General features: G+C 35.6%; 1 protein-coding gene across 44 annotated transcripts in view; it reads right to left on the reverse strand.

Annotated features, from left to right (window-relative positions):
- Positions 1-23,640, reverse strand: part of ZNF518A (zinc finger protein 518A) — a 92,359-nt gene that overhangs the window by 53,382 nt on the left and 15,337 nt on the right. For 18 of the 44 annotated variants that reach the window (XR_012326967.1, XR_002177210.3, XR_012326963.1 and 15 more), the window contains exons 1-2: positions 7,897-10,480; positions 1,590-1,678 (exon numbers count right to left, since the gene is read on the reverse strand). The gene's annotated coding sequence lies outside the window, so the exon portion shown is untranslated. The other 26 variants (XR_002177218.3, XR_012326964.1, XR_002177215.3 and 23 more) reach the window with 21 other exon arrangements.

Here is a 23,640-nt window from a genome sequence, read left to right on the forward strand (position 1 = left end):
AAGACTACAGAGGCGGGCTTCCCTAGTGGTGCAGTGGTTGAGAGTCCGCCTGCCAATGCAGGGGATGCGGCTTCGTGCTCCGGTCCGGGAAGATCCCACATGCCGCAGAGCGGCTGGGCCCGTGAGCCATGGCCGCTGAGCCTGCACATCCGGAGCCTGTGCTCTGCAACGGGAGAGGCCACAACAGTGAGAGGCCCGCGTACCGCAAAAAAAAAAAAAAAAAAAAGAAGACTACAAAGGACAAATTTGAACTTGAAATGAAAGGTAACAAGGAGCCATCCATATTACTTTATGAGCAGAGAGTTATGAAAGCAGTACTTTAGAAATAGTATTAGAATGCTACTAGACAGCAAGATATATTGGAGAAAGAGAGTAAAAATAGAAGTGAGAAAACTAAGAGGACTAAGTGACAATCCAAACAAAAAAGTGAGGAACCAGAGAACTGGCAGTGTTAGCATATGTTAGGAATCACACAGTAGGTACAGAGAAAGTTTTTAAAAGATGATTCCCAGAATAAAATGCCAAGGATAGAGACTTAGAGTGAATCAAAAAGTGCCATTCCTGGAGAGTTTTTTTTGCTTTCTACAACAGAGTTTTGTTTTGCTTTAAAAAGCAAAAACATTCTAGTGTTCAGCTTTAGTGAAAAGGTATAAAAAGAATCTATGTGCTAACTCACAACGTTCTAGTTGCTCAAACATTAAACAAAGAACTAAAAAAACTCTTAGTTTAGCCCTATTTGTGACTCAGCATGTACCTCTGTAACCTAACTTGTCACATTAATTGTCCATACACAGTTAAGAAAACTGATTAGTCATTATTTTTTATAACTACTGCATTCCTTGAGTTATTGAATTTTTCTCTGCAGAGATAACTGAATGCAAAACAATCATATAAACATACAATTGGAGACAGAACAAAGCAGCATGCAGCAGGAAGAGCTTGCTGAAAAACATAAAGTTCTGCCTAAAAGGAACCTAGAATACACAAAATACTAAAACTCTTATTTTCAAAGCAGAACCTATTTTATTTTATTTTATTTTTTAATTGGGGTATAGTTGTTTTACAATGTTGTGTTAGTAGAAACTAACAGAACCTATTTTAATGTCCTCAAAATAAACTATTATCTTTTCATGACTTGGAACATTTTGGGCTTACTCTTTTTGTAGCTGTTTTAAGTTTTTAAAAAGTTTACCCCAGAAGCTGACACCTATCTTATTTTAAACAAGTGAAAAATAAATATTGTAGAAATTTATATTGAAAGTCAGCTCCCTTCAAATCATTGTGGTCTAATGACCTAACTTACCACAAAAAAGAGAAATAAAAAGTTAAGTATGCAAATGTGATCAAGTACAGATATAGAAATATTCAAAATGCTAGTGTACATATAAGCCACATACCATTCAGGTAGATTTGTGACACTGGTATACAATTATGAAGGAGTTTAAAATAAAAATTAAAATACAGAAGCAGTTCCTGACTCAGATGAATCTTCTTTTTACTCTCTGAAACTGTAACTGCTCACTGTACACACACACACAGCCCAACACATAAGATGCTTTCTGCTCCCCAATATATACACCTATATTTACCTTTGTTCATACTGTTTCCTTTCACCAGGCTTGTCATCCCTCTTTCTCTTAATTCAATTCTGGTCAAACTTCTTTTCTAATTCTACTTCCTGTAGGGACATGAAACATTCTGCAATACACACTAATTTCCCCCCTTCTCTGAATATTCATTTCAAGGATAGCCATTGCGCATCACTTTATTACACTTTTATCGATACATCATTTCATTTTTAAGTTTTACCTCCCAAGATAACTTATAAGCATCTTAAAAATAAGTTCTATTTTGTATTTCTCATTTATCCCTCTCAAAAACCAAGAAGACTGGGCACACAGGGACCTAACAAATTCTTAATTCATTTATTCTTTTATTTTCGTCTCTCCATCCCCACTGGCATCATCTTAGTCCACTGTCATCTCTAACTTGGATTAAAATAATAGTCTTCCTAACTGGCATTCATGCTTTCCCCTGCCCACCAACCCTTCTCTGAATCCATTCTCCACACAGAAGCAAAAGTGATCTTCTTAATATAAAACAGGTTACAGTATTCTCTGCTTAGAACTCCTCAGGGGCTTCCCAAAGCACTTAGCAAGCAAAATTTAATCTCTTGGCCAAGGCCTGCAAGAAACAGTGACATCTGGTCCTGGACTTCACTCTTCAACTTCATCTCATGCCACTCTTCCCATCTGTAAATATACTCCAGTAAGCTACCATATATAGACTCTCAGTTCCTCGATACTCCCTTCCTATCTTTCTTATCTCAGGCCTTTGCACCTGCTACTCCCTGCTTGAAATATTCTCTCTCCCATTCCTCAAATGGTTAGATCCTTCTTATCTTTTAGGCAGCTCAAATGTCACCATCTCAGAGAGGCTTTCCCCAACCTATAAGCCATTCCCTCCTCAAACAAAAAAAATTGTTCCCTATTTTAGCCCCTTGTATTTCTTTTTCTATAACATTTTCCCCTCTGGCAATATTTTATTTATTTGTCAATTTATTTTCTATCTGTCTCTACCACTAGAATAAAAGCACATAAACACATGGACCACACCTGTCACGTTCTTTGCTATACCACCAGCATCTGGCACAGTGCTGGCCTTGTAGCTAGCACCAAATATGTGCCGGCCTTTGTTCTAAACCTTGGGAATACAGCAGTGAATGAAACAGACAAAAATCCCTCCCCTCATGGAGCTAACACTCTAGTGGTTATTTAGATAATATCAACACAAGTAAATTATATAATATAGTCAAAGGTGACAAATGCTGTGGAGAAAAACAAAGTAGAGAAGGAAAGGCAGAACCAGAGTTCTAATTTTAAATACAAAGTCAGGGAGACCTCACTTGAAATGGTCTGTTTTGAGCTAAGATCTTAAGGAGCTGAGGCAGACAAGCAGCATTCCAAGAAAAGAAAAGAAAGAGTAAGTGCCAACACCCTGAGTGTGGAGTGTGCCTAACATGTCCGGTGAACAGCAAGAAGTTGGTCAGTATGATGGGAACAGAAAGCACCAGAGGGAAAGCAGCCGGAGAAGATGAAATCAAAGAAGTAATGAGGAGAGCTGCTGGAGCATTTCGGGTAGAGAAATAACATGAGCTGAATCGTTTTTTGAAAAGATCACTTTGGCTGCTATGTTAAGAACCCAGTATTTGAGAGGGAGGTAAAAATGGAAGCAAGGAGACCACTTTGGAGACTATTATACGACAATTACCCAGGTAAGAGATGGTGGCTTGGTAGAGACAATAATGCATGGTCAGACTTTGAATATATTTTAAAGATAGAGCCTATAGGATTTGCTGACAGACTAAATTTGGTCTATGAGAGAAAGAAACACATCAAGGATAACTCTGAAAGTTCTGACCTCACCAACTGGAAGAAATGCATTGCTCTTTACTAAGAAAAGATAGTGTGGGAATAGTAGGTTTGGAAAGGATATCAAGAATTTGGTTTTGGTCATGTAGAATTGGAGATATCCAGTTGACATCCAAATGGAAACATGGAATGTGTAACCGAATACAAAATACAGAGGTCTAGGTGTTAAGATAAAATTTGGGGAGTTATTAGTCTGTGTATATATATGTGTATGTATTTTTGTATATAGAACTGAATGAAAGGGGTAAGTAAAAAAAGAGAGAAGTCCAAGGCGTGAGCCTTAAGATACCCTAACATTTAGAGGATAAAGAAGAGAAGAGCTGGTGTGGCTGAAAGGAATGAGCAGTGAGAATGAAGGTAAATTAGGAGAGTGGTACCCTCAAAGCAAAGTGAAGAAAGTGGTTCCAGACTCATAATGATCAACTCTGTCAAATAAGATGAAGACTGAGAAATGACCCCTGGACTTAATGTCAAGAGTGCTGGTGACACTGATTAGAATGGTTTCAGTGGCTCACAAACATGAATTTAAGAGAAAATGGGAAGAGACATAGAGGTGTAATACAGACAACTGTTTCAAGGAATTTTACTACAAAGGACCAAGAAATAGAGGAGTTGGAGTTTTTTGATTTGTTTGTTTTTTAAAGGTAGAAGAAATTATAGTATGATTGTATGCTCATAAAAATGATCCAGTAAAAATGTTAAAATTAGTGATGGAAGAGAGAAAGAAAAGAAATGCAGGCAATGTCCTTTAGTAAGTGAGAAGAGATGCAATCTAGTGAACAAATGGAAGAGTTGAACTTAGAAAAGAACAAAGATAATTCACCTGTAGTTACTGAAGAGAAAGAAAAGGACATCAGCAGGTGGGTAGATGTTATTGTGAGAGGTTGTGGACAGAAATGCCTCATTTAAGTCTACGACAGGGGTTGGCAAACTACAGCCAACAGCCAATTCTGGCCTGCTGCCTATTTTTGTAAATTAAGTTTCATTGGAACACAGCCACATTCATTCATTTACATATTGTTTATGGCTGCTTTGGTGTTACACAGCACCTGATAGGTACAATAGAAACCATATGTCCACAAAGCCTAAAATATATACTACCTGGCCATTTATAGCAAAAGTTTGCCAACCCTGGTATATTGGAATCTCTGTTAACTCTTTGAGCTGAGGACCAGATAGAAAAGAAGAAACAAAGAAGAAAGAAGAAAAAGAGAAGAAGATAAACAAAGAAGAAAGAAGATAAACAAAGACCTAGGAAACAACAGCATTTAGTGAGAATGACACATTAACCTATACATCATTCCTAATACCTGGAGCTCTAAACAAATATTCTATGAGTAATCAAACATTACTTTAATTTCACTCCTTATCTCTTTTCAAATGTTTTTATAACTATCGCTATATTAGTTTTGAACTGGCTTTATCTCTACAGAGGAGGTATGGTTTCGCCACTGTACTAAGGGAGCTCTCAAAAAGAAGGAGGTAGGAAGAAATTAACTACATATAAAACACAGAACAGCATCGCAGGTTAATTACTTTTTTTTTTTTAATTTTCAAGGTGGATGGTTATTAGCAACAAGATCTTTTCCATGACAAATAAATATACACCACTTGAATACACTTATTTTATATCTTAGCATCACAAAAATGGTATCACACTGAAAGAAATACAAACATTTTACTCAAAGAAAGCTCCACCTTACTAGAAAGAAGCAAAATTTCTGCCTGGCTTTCCAAATACCTCACACATAGATTTACCTAAAACAGCCAACCTTATTTCCCATTACCTCTCATTCCCCCAAAATACAAATTGTTATTGTCAAACCAGTCTCTTCCCAATCTTGGATGAGCACTTAATCATTTTCAACTCCATCCATTCTTCAATTATTCTTTATGCCTATCAAAACCCAATTCATAAGTCAAAATCCATTTGAAGTTATATCTCCTTTCAAGAAACCTTTCTAGACTGGGCCAGCCCTCACTAATTTCCTCCCTATCAGAACTCAGACTTACAACCCATATGACTGTGCATTCATTTAACCTTTTTAGCCATTTGTATTATGTTTCATGTATATTAATCTGGATTACTTAACTAAACTATAAGCACTTTGAAAGCAAAGAGCTCCTCTTATTCTTATATATTACTAAAAAGCTAAGTACACCACAGATTATTCTCAACACACGCTTGTTGATCTGTGTAACCTAAGTATATAAAAATGTGCTGTATTAGAAAAAGTCCACCATCCACTCAGCCAAGTATGTACAAACCTTGACTACCCAGGCAGGTGCACATACTTGTACATACTACTATGTATCCGATAAATATTTGTAGATTGAATGAAGGACTAAATACATGTATAATGAATGAATGCATGCATGCATGCATGAATAAAAGGTATCTTTTATAAGGCAGAGGGAAAGGGCAAATTATGTATGGACATGAATGATCAACTTGAAGCTATAGATCTTAAATTCATAAAGGCCATATATTCATCAGGAGGTTTTCTGCTACAATTCAATTCAAACTAACTTATATGCAGAATTTTGGGCCAAGGGACTGGAAAGGACACCAGGGTAGCAGACAGAATCAAAAAAAACCCATAGATACCTCATACCATGGCTCCTGGGACTAAAAGTGGTACTCTACCTCCATCTATCTCCCATCTATATGGCTTCACTTTCACCTACTACAAATGCGGTTCTCATACACATAGGAAAGAATGTCACTAGCATCCTCCCAGATTAACAACATTAGAGAAAAGGGAGCATCTTTCTCCCAGCATTCATATATCAATTTCAAAGGATTCTGATTGGCTCTGCTTGAGTAATGGGCAATCACTGTTCCAACAGGGACGACTGGGCTTGCGTTATAACACTGACTCATAAGACAAGACACCAACCACTCATAACAGGGGAAGGATGGTTCCCCAAACGAAGAGATACTGGGTTGACGAAAACAATATGCGTACACACATATATATACGTCTTCTACCAGCCACAACCTCCAACAACTCAATTTTAATTAGGAATTGGTGATGACTTTACCATATTTTGAAATTATTTGACTTCCTATAAAGCCAATATTTGTTTTCAGCTATTACCACTTTTTGAAATGAGACCCACATGAAACCCACTTAATTTTCCTAAGCTTCAAGTCATGCACCTGCATTCCAATATTCTGACACTGGTTTCATGCAGTCACACCAATCATGATTTTAAAATTTTAGTCAGATTTTGATTATAATTTTTAAGCTCAGATAATCCAAATCATTTTGATCTGTTACCATACAGCAGTCTCTTATTTACTTCGTTACACGTGAAGCTTTCATTGTTCACCATGTTACTTTTTTTGAGTAGTTTGGCTCAAACTTAGCAAAGAAAACTCTTAGCACTCAGCATTTACTTTCTCTGTTAAGTAGCAACACAGTACCCATGTGAATCTCACGGTAAGAGATCAAACAAATGTTATATACGAAGAAATGACACATGTAAATGAACATAAATGATAACCTGGTATCTCAACTTAGCTTTGTTGCTCTCTTACTGTAGTTGTTATAGTACCTTAACTTTTAATAAAATAATTTGTACCTTTGTGAAAAATGGCCTGAAAAAAAAATCCATCTGCTAGTAAAGTTCACAGAACATGGTTACAATTACTAAAGTAATAATTTAAGTTGGTATAGTCTACTTAAATTATTTTAGTAGTTACATACACAATCTTATTCCTAACTTAGGGTTCTACTTATGGGTATACATTTGGTGAGGGGAATTATATGATACTGTGATATCCCCAAATCTATCCAACACAAACAGCAAGAGGCACTTGTGTTTCAAGGATAAATATGCCACGTTTTCGTACAAGGGTAAAGTATTTTCCACTGAGTGCAAAGCCTTCCTTATTATAACACCATGGATTTGTTGGCAGGCATTTTTCCTTCTTTTTGTCCAAACCAGGATATTCAGACGACTGTTTCCAGGAAACCAGTCATAACTTCTATAGTGATTCCTAAGTCCCTTTTCTGTCTCACAATGCAGATATCATTAATCACAATACAAATATACATTAGATAATTTTTATTTAGGTGCATTACTTTGCACTTACTAGAGCAAAACAGAAACACTCTTCTGGCCATTTATACAGCTTCAAAACATCTTCCTACCGTATTTATCTCCATCATCCATTACCTAGGAGCCCTTAATGTCATCTTTATACTTAGAAGGATGATACAGTTAAAATCATCTTTAGATTTCTAATGCAATGTTGAAACATAAACTATGAAACAAAAAACTACTTTTTTTGCTTCCATTAAAATGAAAACCCACATGTATTTTATTTAGGCCAAAAGTAAAACTATAACTTACGGAAATTCATATATAGGTAACTATTCCATTTTGCCCAATATTAAAACATATTAACTTACTACTTAATAGACTATGTACTATAGTACTTCAATCTTCACCATACCTCTTTCTTCAAGGAACAAAAGGCACACAATTTAATGCTTGGACAAAGCCACAATCAGGAGCAGTGATCAAAAGAAGAGATGATATCTGGAAATGAAGACCAAAATTTTAAAACTTTGACTGCAAAAACTGTCAATAAAATGTTTTTAAACTTTTGATTCAGTTATGCTTCATAGTCAATGTATGTGTATAAATTTAGAAGAAAAAAATCTCTCTGCACTTAAGACAAATAACCTATCATTGACACCCAGTGATAACATGTCATCAATTTACAAGTCACAAAACTCAAAGCTTAGAAGGGAGCTTAGAATCAATCTAATTCAATATCTTCATTTATTACATGATAAGGAAAATGAGTCTTGTCTAAATTCACAAAGCTAGAACTAGAATCTGGATCTGATTCCAACCTAGATATCCTACCATGATAATGCTACCTCTTAATACTCACTTCTGATATCTATGGTTCCATGAAAACTGCTCACCATGTGAAGCCAATACCCCATATAGAACCGAAATACTCATAGCCTACACATCTGATATAAGATAACTAAGAATACTTCCAACTTTAACTCTTTTCTTTTGCTTATAGTGCTTTGCCAAAAAACTTTTAGTAGAGTAACTGAAGGAAACTGGGCAAGGTCCAAGTCTTTTATCTTTAAAAAAAAAAAAAAAAGCTGTATTAGGTGATCTACAGTACACAATGCCTTAACAAAAATAAACAGGAAAGTAAACAATAAAAATATATTAAAAGAGCATGTTTAAAGTATATTTTAAAGTCAAACTGTAGAGTTATGCTAAAATATATCCCCTCTGGAATGTTTCAAGATATAAAAACTTTGGGATCACAACAGACTACACTATTACCAGACAGGATAGGAGAAGATCTGAAGTGTGATGATAAAAATCGCAAGCATTTAAAAGTTCATACATTATCAATGTGCAAAGTAGATATTCACTGTGGTTGCTGTCCTTTTATCCTTCCCAAATAACAGACATAAAACGTTTGAATTGATACTTGTACTTACTTTTCGTGGCAACAACAAGGAAATATTTGGATGTGCAGAACAGGTGTTAGATACCTACATTTTTCTCCCTCCCCACCCTTTTGTTAATTTTCTAGATCTAGGATTCATCTTATTTATGAGAATTTTAACAAAAATCAACATGGTCTACTATGCTTACCGTCCTCATGAAATGCTAACACCCTGAAAAAAGTTAATACAATGCAATGTCTTAATGAATTTCAGGAAAATTCAGTTTTGCTGAAAGATAATGAACCCATTTCTATTGACTTGCAGTTAAACTCTGAAAAATGTTAGGGTACTTCACAGAATCCATTTAAGTGATTTCTATCTGTTCAACTTGAGTACAATAACTTTACAGTACACTCAAATCAGATCCCTTCCTGCATGAAAAACAATTCAACCATTTCAGTAAACTAGGCCTAACACATAGACGTTCAAAGTTAACGAAATTCCCACCCTGATGTACAGTTTGGTGGTATGTTTCATCATCATGACAACCGCTCAGAGTTCAACACTATTATGTATTCTTTAAACATTGACTTATTTTACTTTTCTAGTGTTTTTTTAAGTTTTGATATCCAAACATACCCAACGAATGTTTTCGCTAAAATTGTTCACAAACACTAAACGCCCCCAAATTTAAACCTAAAAAGAAAACTGAACCTGGACTTTTGCATTCAGAACGTTAAAGCTACCGTATTTGTTTCATTGGTCTACTTAAGAGCTATAACATTTTACCTTACATACATTCATCCTATATATTTTCAATTACCATAGCCATCTAGGAAGAGACTGTCTACTACTTGACAATAAGGACATCATGTTAAGAACAGACTCAAAATGGACCCTACAAGTAAGAAAGCCAGTTACAAAGAAATCCATCTGCCACTGGGTGTGGTTGGGGTCTGCACGGAAGAGCGCCCTTGGCCAACTCTGGAGGAGGGCGCGCGCGCCAGAGACTTGAGCATATCTGCAACAACAAAAAGACCTCCAAAGACCACAGACTGAACCCACAATGGGGACGCCGTCGAGTCGGGGTGCCGTGGACCTGCGAACCTACAGCTCGAGGGGTGCGGTCTGAGGGGTGCCCAAGCAGTCTCCACCAGCCCCGGTACGCGCCGAGTGGGTGCTTCGAGCGCCGCGCGCCCCGCTCCGTCCCAAACACCGCGCCCGATCCGCCCCTTCCTCCGGGGCTCGGCTGCCCCTCGGGCTCGCGGAGGCACACTGTGCCGCGCTCCCGCTCCCGTTCCTGGACTGTGGGAGAGTGCGGAGTTCAAAAAGCCTCGACGTAAAGCAAGCCCAGGCTAAAGGACTGAAGGTTAGCTCTGGCAGCCTAGGAGCGCCTAGAAAAAGGACCGACTTCTCTAGAAAAACTTTGCGACAAGTTAGGCGGAAGCGCTGAATGGCCGGGACTATTTAACAGACGCTTCCTATCACGAGAGGCGGAACCCTGAGAGGGTTCGGGGGGTCCTCCAGCCCCCACAAACTCGCCCTTTGCTCCCTGGCTGGCTCTCTATAAGTCCCGGCATCCTAACAGGTCTGGGCGGCCCCGCTCACGGGGAATACCTGTCGTGGTCCCCATTGCCTGCGAGTCCCTGATGGCGGCCATTATGCTTCCATCCGGGTATTGCCGAAAAGCCGATCGCAGCACTACCGGGAGCGCTCGCTGAGGCGGAGGGATTCGTGCCGCACCTGAGGCGAGCGGAAGAGGACGGAGGCCGGCAGGGTCCTCGCCCCACCCTGGTGAGTCTAGGCCACGGAGCTGGGCTCGCTGCTGACCTCTCGTTTAGCGCGCTTCACGGGTGCCTGACACGGCAGTGGCTCGCTCCCCGCCTTGGCTCACCAGCAGCTGGAGAGAGCCTACTTTCAATGGAATGAGAGACACACCTCCATTCTATGCTCTTCAGAGAAGACATCAGAAGCAGGAACTGTGCTCTTGGCAAACCCTTGCTTGACTGGGAATGGTCTCAACCCTGAGATTTTAATCATTTCCGGCTTTGCAAATGGCGTCTCCCCCACTCCTTCCTTTTGACATGGCAGGGTTTAGCAGCCATTGCAGCCCATGTCAACGAAGGAAGCTGCCACAAGCAGCGCTGGAAGACATATTGAACTCCAAACATGTACATATTTAATAATTGATCTGAAAACCATCGTTCAACAAGGGAGGCTCTCATCCCCATCAAAGGAATCTTTTCCAACACTACACACAGGGCTGACAAAGAGGTCAATTAATATGATTAGGTTTGCGCCAGGGGCCAGTATGGCTCTTCTATCCTTTAGCGGATTTCTGAAATGAAATCTATTAATTGACCTCACTTTTTTACATAAATTAACCTTCCTTGGGAGGGGGTGGGGGTTGTTATGGTGGCAACTTTTTTTTAAATGAAAAAAATAACGTGACTGGAGGGGAGGGATATGCCAAAATATTAAAAGGGGCAGTGAGATAGAATTTTTGTCTTCTATTTTTTATGTTCCATATGTTCTTAGGAAGTATATATGCCGTTTGTGATTGAAAAAAAAAACTTTTAAAATGTTAAACATTTTTCACTGTCTTAGAGTATGATTTGAAAATGTTGACATGTAACCATACACACGATTTTCTGCATCCTTTAATAAAAATGTAATCTGTGGAATCCTCACTCTGTCTTTAAGGAATTTTCTTATCACTGTCTACTGGTCTACATAGTTCAAAAAAAGGAAATGAGGGGTAGTACACATTAGGTGTGTTCATATATCTTGTACTCGTATGCCTGTATAAAACACACAAGGAGAAATCTTACATAAACACCTAAAGGAATGCCAATATGGAATGAAGAACATGTTTACAAAATGGATTTTATTTTGCATTAAACATCCTCCTCCTCTCTCCCGTCTTTATTTCCATGCAAGTCAGACATGCACATACATCACAGAGGAAAGAGAAGTAGGATTTTTTTTTAATAGCAAAAAAGATGATGATAATTGGGAACATGAACAGTTATTTTGTGTTTTGATATAATTTTTGTTTTTTGTTTTTCACATTAAGAAATTTCACCCCTTTTCTCTGCAGTACATACAACTTCACCCTTGCATTATACATTCACCTAAAAAATCTTGCAAACCTGCATATGTTATGAAAGAATTAGATTGTACGTTTATATCGGCCCCAAACTTGTCTCTTCCCTCTTTTCTTCCTCCATCTGTATCACACAACCTCCATCCACTCTCTTGCCCTCTTTTTAGAACATTAAGGTTAGCACATAAAAGGGAATGAAACACAAGGAAGGAAAGACGATGGTTAAAAGAAAGAGCGAGAAAGAATACAAAGAAGAGGATATTGAAACATAGCTTAAGAAAGGAGTCTGGATTATTCTATACTTCACAAAAATAGTTAACATATAAGTGGAAATTACATGTCACTCTAGGGATTCACACCTTCGAATCATAGATAACATCATACCACAATAAAGTTATAACAAGCTTATATATGCATTTACAAAAATGTAAGCACGCTTTTAGTTGTAGCTTGTATATCATAAGCATTATAAAAATGATAACTGTTACAACCATAATTAAAGAATTAAATGATATTAATTTGGAGAACAATTCTCTTTAAATGGCTGTCTCCTTTTTGCTGATCTCTCAAGTCCACACGCCCTACCTCCAAAAATATAAACAAGTGTAACCAGAATTGGAAAAATAGAGATACCAAGAGCCTGGGTGATCTAGCTTAAAGTGCTCACACTTCTTGGTTAAGAAATTATAGGTTGATTACTCTCTTCAGTTTATCAAACAAGTGTTAGTTGAACATGAGCTTCAAGTATCATCCTTCCCAATGGCCTCTGCAATGTTTGTTATTCAATATTTATTCAGCAGACATTTTCTTGAACACTGTTTATGTGCCAGAAACTGTGCTAGTGATAAGACATGACCCCTCATGGAGTAACAATTATGATGGGAGATTTTTGATACCTAAAAGATTTCATGATTCAACACAGCAATTACAAAGGTGGGATTTCAGACACTGTGATAGGTGATGAGAAAGATATTTTTTAGGGTAGGCATCCCTGCCAGTTTCCTCTCAACTCAGACTTCCTAGATGACCAAGACTTTGGATATGCTATTTCTATTGTTTTTATTAAAGATAGTAAAGTCTCTCTTAATTCTTTCAGTGGATAATATATTCAACTGTGAAGAATGTTAAACTATATAAACTATATTGGCCTTACATAAATATTTTAGGGCACCTTTCCCTGTCTTAGAGAGAATTATGTAAAATTCTAAGATTCACTGTATCCTGAAGGCAAGAGAACAGAGGGCTCAGATAACTCAAGGCCTTGCAAAACTAAAAAGAGGGAATTGAATGCTAGTTAATTATATTTCTTTTAAGAACAAACCTGGTACATATATATGTTATATATACTCCTTTGTATACTTTTATATGACTAGTACATTTCATTACTTAAAGTTTTAAAAAAATAAAAGTATAGAGTTTTCCTTTTCTTCTTTCTTTCTTTCTTTCTTTCTTTCTTTCTTTCTTTCTTTCTTTCTCTCTCTCTCTCTTTCTTTTCATTGTTGTTGGAGATTAAATACTACGTAAATTAATTTGATGTTTTGTGGAAAGTTTTTTTTTTTAAAGGGTAAACCTAATTTCTGTGAGACCAGTGACACTGCATCATGTTATTATCTCTAAATTACACTTAAGAACTTGTAAGAGTAGATTATTATGGCTCATTACTCCAAAATTTCCAAGTTACATCCATCTGCACATTTCTCTAACTCCTCTCTTTAAAAAATAAAAGCCTAAGCCCAGGTTGTTTACTTCTTTTAATAATGCCTTAATACTGCTATATATGATGCCTCAGAAGTCTTAAAATTGTATTAATGTTGTGGTTCATGTTCTGTTTTTGTTAATGTCGTTTGTTGGGAAGGTGGAGGATGTGAGGAGACAGGTCCTTAAAGTATATCCTGAAATGTCTGATGGAATAAATGAGAAACAATTATGAAATTTAAAAGAACCAATAACTCATTTCATTTAGCTTTACATGCCTTGTTCCTATTGACATTAGAAAATGTCAAGGTGATGAGGAAACCCTGGAGAACTAGGATAGCAAAGGATTTAAGTGTATAACACAGCAATAGGAAGAGCATAATTTGTCAAAGAAGGAAGAATTAAGTGCAAAGGAGGCAGAAAAGCTCTATTCTAAAACTTTACATATATGTATGGAAAGATATCAATTGGAAGTTGGAAACACAGAGGAAACCATGTGGATGAATATAAAGGCACACAAAAACACAGCTAGGATTGATATGAGAATAGATTCAGAAAGCCTCGGAGAGATGGAGGAGATAAATGATACTATCAAAGTATAAATTACAAGAGTGGCCCAGAGTTCAGTAATCATTTTGGAATGCCTGCTAAGGGCCAGGGGATACAAAGACCTGCTCTTGCCCTCAGACACAAGGTTCATCTATGTTGAATACAGGGACCATACAACTCAGTTTGCCCTGGAAAGCCCTGATTAATGCCTGCTTTCCCTAGCTCTCACTCTTCCAGTCAAAAGTGTTCCAGTTTGGACTATAATTGTATGGTCTACATATGGTCTGTATGATAAAGGGAAAGTGCTGGAAATCTTATCTGTTAAGAGCAAATAATCTCAGAAATGTTTGACTTGCTTTGCTCTTGCTCAGAGAAACTAAACAATTCTTCAGTGGAAAGAAAGAAAGCAGAAACAGGAATTATTAAGGTGAATTAGGGCTAATCAACAAAAAGGAAAAAGTTGTTCATGATGTGATGGGATGAGTGGATTGGCCACAGTGATCAGAAGTGGCTTTGTGGTACCTGGTCTCTCATCTCTGGGGTTCTTTCATTCCTCTCTCCTTAAACTCACACTCCAAGGAACACACACTAATGGACACATACTGACTATATGTTTTCAACCTGACCCAAATACACATTACCTGAAAGAGGAGCACAAGCTCCCCAGACACGTGAAAAGAAAAATTAACAGAAAGAAAGATACCAAACCAAACAACATATACTATATGATGAAGAATTATTATAACAGAAAGACAAATGTTTTAAAATAAACATGCTAAATATACTTAGATGAGGTAAGATAGTACATAAAGAGATGAGGGAAGATAGTATATAAAGCAAGAGCAAGAAATCATTGGAAAAATGTAGAAATATAAAAAGACAAGAGCAAAATTTTCTGTCTTATTTTATCAGGGAGAAAAACCTATTCCAATAAATTTCTCCTTATATTTTATTGGCCAGGACTGAGTAACATACTCTCCCCTGGAACAAAGGAAATGGCAACGGAAAACAGGATTGTTGTGATTGATTTAAATCAATTATGATTTATACCCTGGGAATGGGCAAATTGCCACCTGAGAAAAAATAGTAGTTAACTAGCAAGGAGGAGGATGCAATGAAACTTTTGGTTTGCAGTGGAAGATGTTTGGCATTTGCTACTATCAAAATAAGAGGGAGAGATAACCAGGAATTATGGAAGAACAAAAGAGTACCTATAAAGTAACCTTAGCAATTCACAGGAAATACAGAAGAACATATTAAACTACACCATGGGGATAAAATCTGCTATGAGCTTTAGGAAACTGCACAGGATAAATGACTTGTTTTCTCAACCAAACAAAAAATTGCAAGAAAAAAAAAAAGAGAGATGGAAGGGATATCTATAGATTAAAAGAGACCTAAAATGCTTATCAATCAACTGCTATATGTAGAAGTTAGTTATTTAAATCCTGATTCAAGCCAAAAGACAAAACACACGTAAGACATGTCTGAAACAATTGGAAATTTGAAGACTGAGAATATTTGATGATATTAAGAATTGTCTTGTTAATTTTTTAGGTGTAATGTATATACTGTTATGTTTTAAAAGTTTATCATTTAGAGATACATGCTGAAATATTTACAGATGAAATTGATAATGTGTCCAAGATTTACTTCAAAATAAAGAGGTAGAGGTATACGTGAGGGTATGGATGAGATAACATTGGCCTTGAGTTAATAATTGTTGGCCCTGGAAGACGGGCATAGAAGGAACCATTATAAAATTCTGTCTATTTTTGGTATATGCACTACATTTTTATATTTTCCATAGTAAAATATTTTTTAAAGTTGTTACAAAGGGAAGGAAGGGAAGCTGAAGGAGAGCCTATAGTCAAGACATTTTAAATTTCACTGATTTCCTAACAGTGGGGGAAACTTGGAGGGAAGACTAGACCACAGCAGAAAAGGGAGATACTATCCTGAGAGTCCGTTTTCCATTTACTGAAAAAATCAACTGCGAGAGAGAAATATCTCCATACACCATAGGTCTTCACTTTAATTTATCCTATCACCAATATGGCCAATGTTCCTCAAAAAACAAGAAACCAGAGATATGCAAAAGGAACTGGTCCTTAGGACAAAGGGTGGAGATCCAATGGATTTAAATGAAAAAATGCCCAGATGGACACTGAAATTACACCACTGCCTTTTCCCCCCTCTAGTGAAATGGAAGGATTCAAGAAAATTATCATAGAGGTTGACATTTAGGGTCTTTCAGTAAAACTCTAAGCCTCCTCAATAAAGTCCACTAGTCATAAGCAATCCATTCAACACTCAAGTGCCTCACCTTTAAATATAAAAGCTTTAGGGAGCCAAAAATCGTCAGAAATTTAAGAAAAGCTTACAAAAACATAGACTGTTTTTTGTAAAAACAATATCGAAAACAGAAAAAGTAACTGAAGAAGAGACTCAATGCGGCAAGCAGAAGAAAGCAAAACAAAACAAAAGCACTATTATATCTCCAGATGGATAAGAAAATATATTGTATCTATGAAAGAAGAGCAGAAATACTATGAAAAAGGAATATCCTGAGGCCAAGAAAGCACTCTTGAAAATTAAAGGTGTACTCTTAAATATTTAATAAATAGTTTTGAAGATAAAATTCTAATTACTGCCCCCCAAAACAGAAAAAAAATTCAGAATTAAAAAATCAAAAACGTTAACAAATTAAAATCTAACATGCAATTAATAGGCGTTCCAGAAAATGAGAAGAAATCATTAAGTAAAAATTATAAGAAAATGCCCCAGAACTGAAGGACACAAATTTCCATACTGAAATTACTCACTGAATGCCCACCAAAATGACTACACCAAGATATATCATTGCAAAATTCAGAAAATCAGGATATAAAAAGCCTATAATCTTTCAAAGAGAAAGAGTAGGTCACATGCAAACGATTGTAAATAAAAATAGAATCAGATTTCTCAATGATTACACAAATGGCTGGACATAATTGAAAAAATATCTTCAAATTCTGAATACCTTCCAATTTTTTTTCAACATAGGGTTCTACAACCAGTCAAACTATCAACTAAACATGAGAGTAGAGTCAAGACATTTTCAGAAAGGGAAATTCTCCAAAATTTACCTCTCTTGCGGTAGTAAACCAAGAAAGAGGAAGACATGGAAACCAGGACATAGGAGACGTAAGTCAGGAGAAAGAACAAGAAAATCCTAGTGTAATAGTAAAAGAAAGTCCCAGGAACAAAACAAAATCATCCACTGGATCTGTGGGGGAACTGTGATAGCCTCAATTTACTCTGGAAGAGAGGGCTTGTAATCTATCATATAAGACCTTGTTCCATTCCATAGGGCTGAGATAGGCTGAAAAAGACAGCTTCAAAATAACTAGACAGGAAAAAGTGAGCAAAGAGTGAGAGAGTAAGAGCAAGCAAGAGAACAAACAAAAGATAAACTTCTCACTGAATTAAATTAAATTAAATTCCAAACCTCATAAAGTAATCTAATGTTATGAAAGTAGCCTATAACATCAAACTTCAGAACATAAATTCACTCTGGAAGAAAATGAACTGCCTCACTCATAAAAGCAAATGAAGAAATGATGTTATTAAAAAGAACAGGCAAACAATTATGAAGCGGGAAGGAATGAAACACAAATAGACTGATGTTTTGAAAGAATCGATTTAAAATACAATTAGATAATCCTGGAATAGCCATTGAAATAACATGATACAGACTGGATAAGGTCTACAGCAGCTACAGAAAAGAAAATAAATGTGAAGAAAGCTCTGAGGAATTTCCCCAAAATGCAGTAAAGGGAGATAAATACATTAAAACATGTGAAAGAACAGGTAATAGACGTGGAAATTTAAAATGTCTGAGTGTCTCAAACATATACATCTGTTGGAGGAGTACAAAAAGTATGCATGTGTGTTAATGGTGGAAAAGCAGTATTTGAAAGATAAAAGCTGAGCATTTTTCTGAATTGAAGAAATATGAGCCCTTCATTTAAAAATGTACCACAAACCATCAGTGGGATAAATAAAAAGATACCTGGATACACCATATTGAAATTTTAAAATATGAAAAGTAAAGAGAAAATTGCTTTAAATTCTCAGTGAGATAAGACAGATTAAATACAAATGACTGACAGCCTAAAGACAGAATTTTCAATACTTTAGTAAATGCCATAGACAATGGCATGATTTTTGAAACGTTAAGAGATGGTGACTGTCAACCTAGGATTTCATGTCTAGCTAAACTAGCATAATGAGGGCAAAATAAAGACATTTGCCATTATATGAAGATCAAGTAAGCTTATTCCCCATATATCCTCCCTAAAAGTACTATTAAAAGAATGAATTTTAGCCAGAAGGTAAGTAAACCTAGAGGTTTGAGATTTAACAAAAATGGTAAGTTCTGAAACTTACAATGTATTTCTGTAAATTAATAACTCTTCAAAAAAAATCTTAGCTTTGAAAAAAATCTATGCAACAACTACAAGATTGGTGTTCAACTGATAAAAGTTATGTTGTATTCAGAAGATAGAAATACTGAGTAATTACACATATTGTCAGAAAAATTGTAAAATTAAGGGTTACTATGAAAAGAATAGATGCATTCCATCGTTTCCAAACCAGAGGAGGAAGTAAAAGGCAGTAAATTTTTTTCAATCCAACATAATGAAGGAAAAAATAAAGATACAATGATAAAAGGTGGTAAATAAAAAATGCAAGTACTATGGTAACAAATAAGTCTAAATATATCAATAATCATTTCAACAAATTAAGCTTGCATATTGAAAGAGAGATTCTCAGAATATATCACAAAAAGCAAATTTCATCTCTATGCTGCTTACAAGAGAAAATGTAAAAAAAACTATGAAGTTTGAAAGTAAAGGATAGAAAGATACACCAAGAAAATATTAAACTAGAGGAAGACAGGTTTAAAATATTAATATGAGTCCAAAATATCATTTAAAGACAGAGTTGTAATAGGGATTTAAAAGAGTCACTATATGTAATAATAAAAGGAACAATCAACCAAGAAGGTATAACAATCCTGAATTTATACATAATAACGTAAAATTGGAATTTTTAAAGCAAAAACTAACAATTAAAGAAATTGAGAAATCCACAATCATAGAGAGAGATTTTAATACCACTCTATCAGAAACTGATAGGGCAAGCAGAAAAAAAATTAGGAAGGATAGAGATTTAAACAATAAAACCATCAAGCTTCATCTAATTTATATATTCCTGCACTTAAAAAGCTAAGAATAGAAAAATGGGATACAAAACTTGAATACATTTTAAGACACAAAGTGCTAAAACATTTCCTAGAATTAATACCATACAACCTAATGATTCCAAAACTAGGATAAAATGACAATATAAATAAGGTTTCATTTCACTTCACATCATAGTGAAATATGCATATTAAGATGGGTATTTTCTTTAAAATTTTCAAGATTAATGAAAAATTTTAAAGAGAAAAACTAGGGCTTCCCTGGTGGCACAGTGGTTGAGAGTCCGCCTGCCAATGCAGGGGACGCAGGTTCGTGCCCCAGTCCTGGAAGATCCCACATGCCGAGGAGCGGCTGGGCCTGTGAGCCATGGCTGCTGGGCCTGCGCGTTCGGAGCCTATGCTCCGTGGCGGGAGAGGTCACAGCAGTGAGAGGCCCGTGTACAGCAAAAAAAAAAAAAAAAGAGAGAAAAACTAAATATTAAATACAATTCAAATACAGTAACCTAAAAACATATGTTATAAAATAGCATGCAAATAGATAATTAATGAGAACCTACTGTATAGCACTGGCAACTCTACTCTGTGCTCTGTGGTGACCAAAATGGGAAGGAAATCCAAAGAGGGGATATATGTATACACATAGCTAATTCACTTTGCTGTACAGCAGAAACTGACACAGCAGTGTAAAGCAACATACTCCAAAAAAAAAAAAAAACCATAGTATGCAAAACACAATTTTTAAAAAATATAATCATTAAACCTGCCTATCATTCAAATACAAATAGAGTGGTGACGGAAGATAAGCTATTGGAAAATACCTGAGCAGCTACCTCAAAATTGATAAAATTTAATTTAAGTGAAAAATAGAAAATGAAGTAACATTTAATAATTTTTAGAAAGTTAATTATACCAGGATGGAAAATGGCAAGAAGGGAGTTAAAAGTCATGTCAAATCTTTTCATCTGTCTCCTTCATTGTCAAATAATCCTATCTCCATGTGATGACTCTGAGTCTAGAATTTTAATTATATGTAAACTATTATAGTCTGTTTCAAAGAAAACATTTCCAGTAAAGTTTTAATATTCTTTAATGTCATCTCATGTAAATGAGATTCCACAGAAAGTCATCCATATCCATTTCAGTGTTGTCCTGTTCATATTCCAGTTGTTATAAGTCTTTGACCTGGAGTAATAAATAATCTTAAAATAGAAGATTTGCTGTGTTGATTGCCATTTTCATCTTGCTCTTGAAGAATATGGAGATTTCACAAACATTTGTTTAATTCAACATTTTAATGAGGTATATCTCTTTCTGGAAAGAGATGATTTTTGCAGAGCCAGTGTTTTAACCGTAAACTTCATAGTCACATTTGTAGTGAGTTGTATTTTATAGAAACATGCTTCAGTGGCCAGCTTTTCTGTAAGAAACACTGATATTTTCATAAAAGTCATATTGAATCTGACTTCAGACAGAACACATTTCAGAATTTAAATACATTAATGTCTTCTGAATTTTTTTGTAGATTATATGTGTAGAGAAACATTCCCCAGTACCAAGTCCTGAAAAATGCTGCCTAAAATTTCAAACATAGTTTAAATTAAAAAAAATATTGCTGATCAGGTAGAGAGGTAAAAAACTCAAATAGAGACCAGAGCAAAAATGACTCCACAGGGATAAACAAGTACCAGAGCCAGCAATTGTCCTCAGTGCATCTGCCATAACATGGCTGCCAAGAACTGGTGTTTTTATGTAGCTATTGCCCAAGAAGAGTAAGTAGTTCATGAAAAATGTTTTCACAAAATATTTTTTAAAACGTACAGAGAAATGCACAAATAAAAAAGGTTTACTACAATGAATTTTCTCAAAGTGAATATATATAATCACGACATAGGTAAAAAAATTGCCAGGACTTCAGAAGCCACTCTCATGCCTCCTCCGAATCATTACACACTCTCCTCTTCCCAGAGGTAATCACTTTCCTGACTTTTATTTCTCGTAAATTAGTTCAGCCTGTCCTTTTAACTTCATATAAATGAAATTATAAAGGGTGATTGCGTGCTTGTGTGTATTTATTCATTTATCCATTTTCTTGTGTAGCATGAGATATTTTAAAATTGCTATAAACTGTTACATTGTATGAATGCACCATGATGTATTAATCCTTTCTATTGTTGATGGACAATTGGACAGCTTCCAATCTGGGATAATCACAAATAATGTTTCTATGAACACTCTACACGTGTCTTTTGTTGTACATGTGCACACATTTATGCTGGATATATACCTAGAAGTGAACCTGGTAGATCATATGACTGTGTATATTTATTTTTAGCATATATTGCCAAATCATCTGTAAGATGCTTATACTAATTTGCATTCTGACCAGCAACATACGAAAATAGTAATGGTTCCACATGCACACAAATACTTGACAATGTAGTTAGATTTGTATTCTACTACTTAATAAAGAGGTTGAGCATCTTTCTATATACTTATTGCCTAGGTGGATTCTCTTCTGTGTGGTGTGTAAATTTTTATCCATTTTTCTATTTGGTTGTATGTCTCATTGATTTACAGGAGGTTCTTTGGATATGGTATTCTGGATATGAGTTCTTTGTAGATTAAATATGTTGTTAATACAATCTTCCTTTCGTGGCTTGCACTTTCAATCTCCTTTTTTCCAACTTTATTGGGGTGTAATTGGTATACAAAAAACCTTTAAATAATTAATGTATACAATTTGGTGATTTTGGACATATGTATACATACACTCATTTATCATCATCACAGTCAGTCATAAACATATCCATCACCTCCAAAGATTTTTTGTGTATCCTTTTGTAGTTTGTTTTGTTGTGTTTTGTGATAGGAACACAACATGAGATCTGCCCTCAACAAATGTTTAAGTTCACAATACTATACTGTTAACTATAGGCACTATGGTGTACAGCAGATCTCTTGAACTTAGTCACCTTATATAACTGTAACTTCATACTTATTGAACAACAACTCCCTGTATCTCCCTCCATCCCCTGGTAATTACCATTCTATTGTCTACTTCTATATGTTTGACTATTTTAGATGCCTCATATAAGAGGAATCACGCATGCAGTGATCATACCCCTTTGTATAATGTCTTCTAGGTCCATCCATGTTGTCACAAATGATAGAACTTCCTTTAATGGTATCTTTTGATAAACAAAACTTTTAAACATGTTAATATTTCCTTTTAGACTTGGTGCCTTTTTTAATGCTGTTTAAGAATTATGTTCCCACACCAAGAAGGAAGATATTTTCATATATTACCTTCTAGAAGTATTATTGCTTACTTTTCACATTTAGAAGTAGACGTTACTTCATTTGTTTGCCCTAAAGATATCCAATTTGCCCAACATTATTTATTGAAAACACAGTCCATCCATTACTGTTCTACAGAACCACCCTTTTCATAAATCAAGTGTTCACATAGATGTGGTCTATTTCCAGACTGTGTCTTCTGGGCAATTGTTCTACTTCTCTATACTTGAATCAATAGAACACTGTCTTCATTACTGTAACTTTATATAAGTCTTGATATATGATGAGAAAATCTTCCCACCTTTTTCCTCGTGTTCTTTCAAACTGTTGTGGATACTCTTGGCCATTTGTGAACTTAAATCTATGGTATTACTGTTTTTGTTGTTGTTTGTCCTACATTTTCTGTGGTCTTTTTTCTCCTTTTGTATTGATTGGTTGTTTTAGTATTCTTTTCTGTCTTTTATCAACTTGGTAGTTATTTATTCTTTAATTCTCTGTAAGTGCTTTACCCGTAGCCTATTTTATTGACCCTTGACTTATTAGTGTCTAACATGTATTAGTACTTCATCCTTTTCCTGGACAATGAAAACAAAGCACTTTAACTCAGTTTAATTCCATCTCTCCTGACTTACATTCTATTGTTGTTCATGTATTTTAATTCTCTATATATTCTAACTGCCAAAAGACTTTGTTATTACTTTTTTATACAGACATAATTGATTCAGACTTATTTACCCTCATAATGTGCTGCAACTCCAAGCTTCCAGCTGGGATTCTTTTCCTTCTGCCTAAAAGGAATACCCTTTTTTTGTCTTTTAGTGGGGGTTTGCTGGTGATTCATTTTTTTCAGTTTTTGTGTCATTGAAGATGTATTTA

The sequence above is a fragment of the Tursiops truncatus genome, chromosome 16 (genome assembly GCF_011762595.2).
Source record: "Tursiops truncatus isolate mTurTru1 chromosome 16, mTurTru1.mat.Y, whole genome shotgun sequence".
In the NCBI taxonomy this organism is placed as follows: domain Eukaryota; kingdom Metazoa; phylum Chordata; class Mammalia; order Artiodactyla; family Delphinidae; genus Tursiops; species Tursiops truncatus.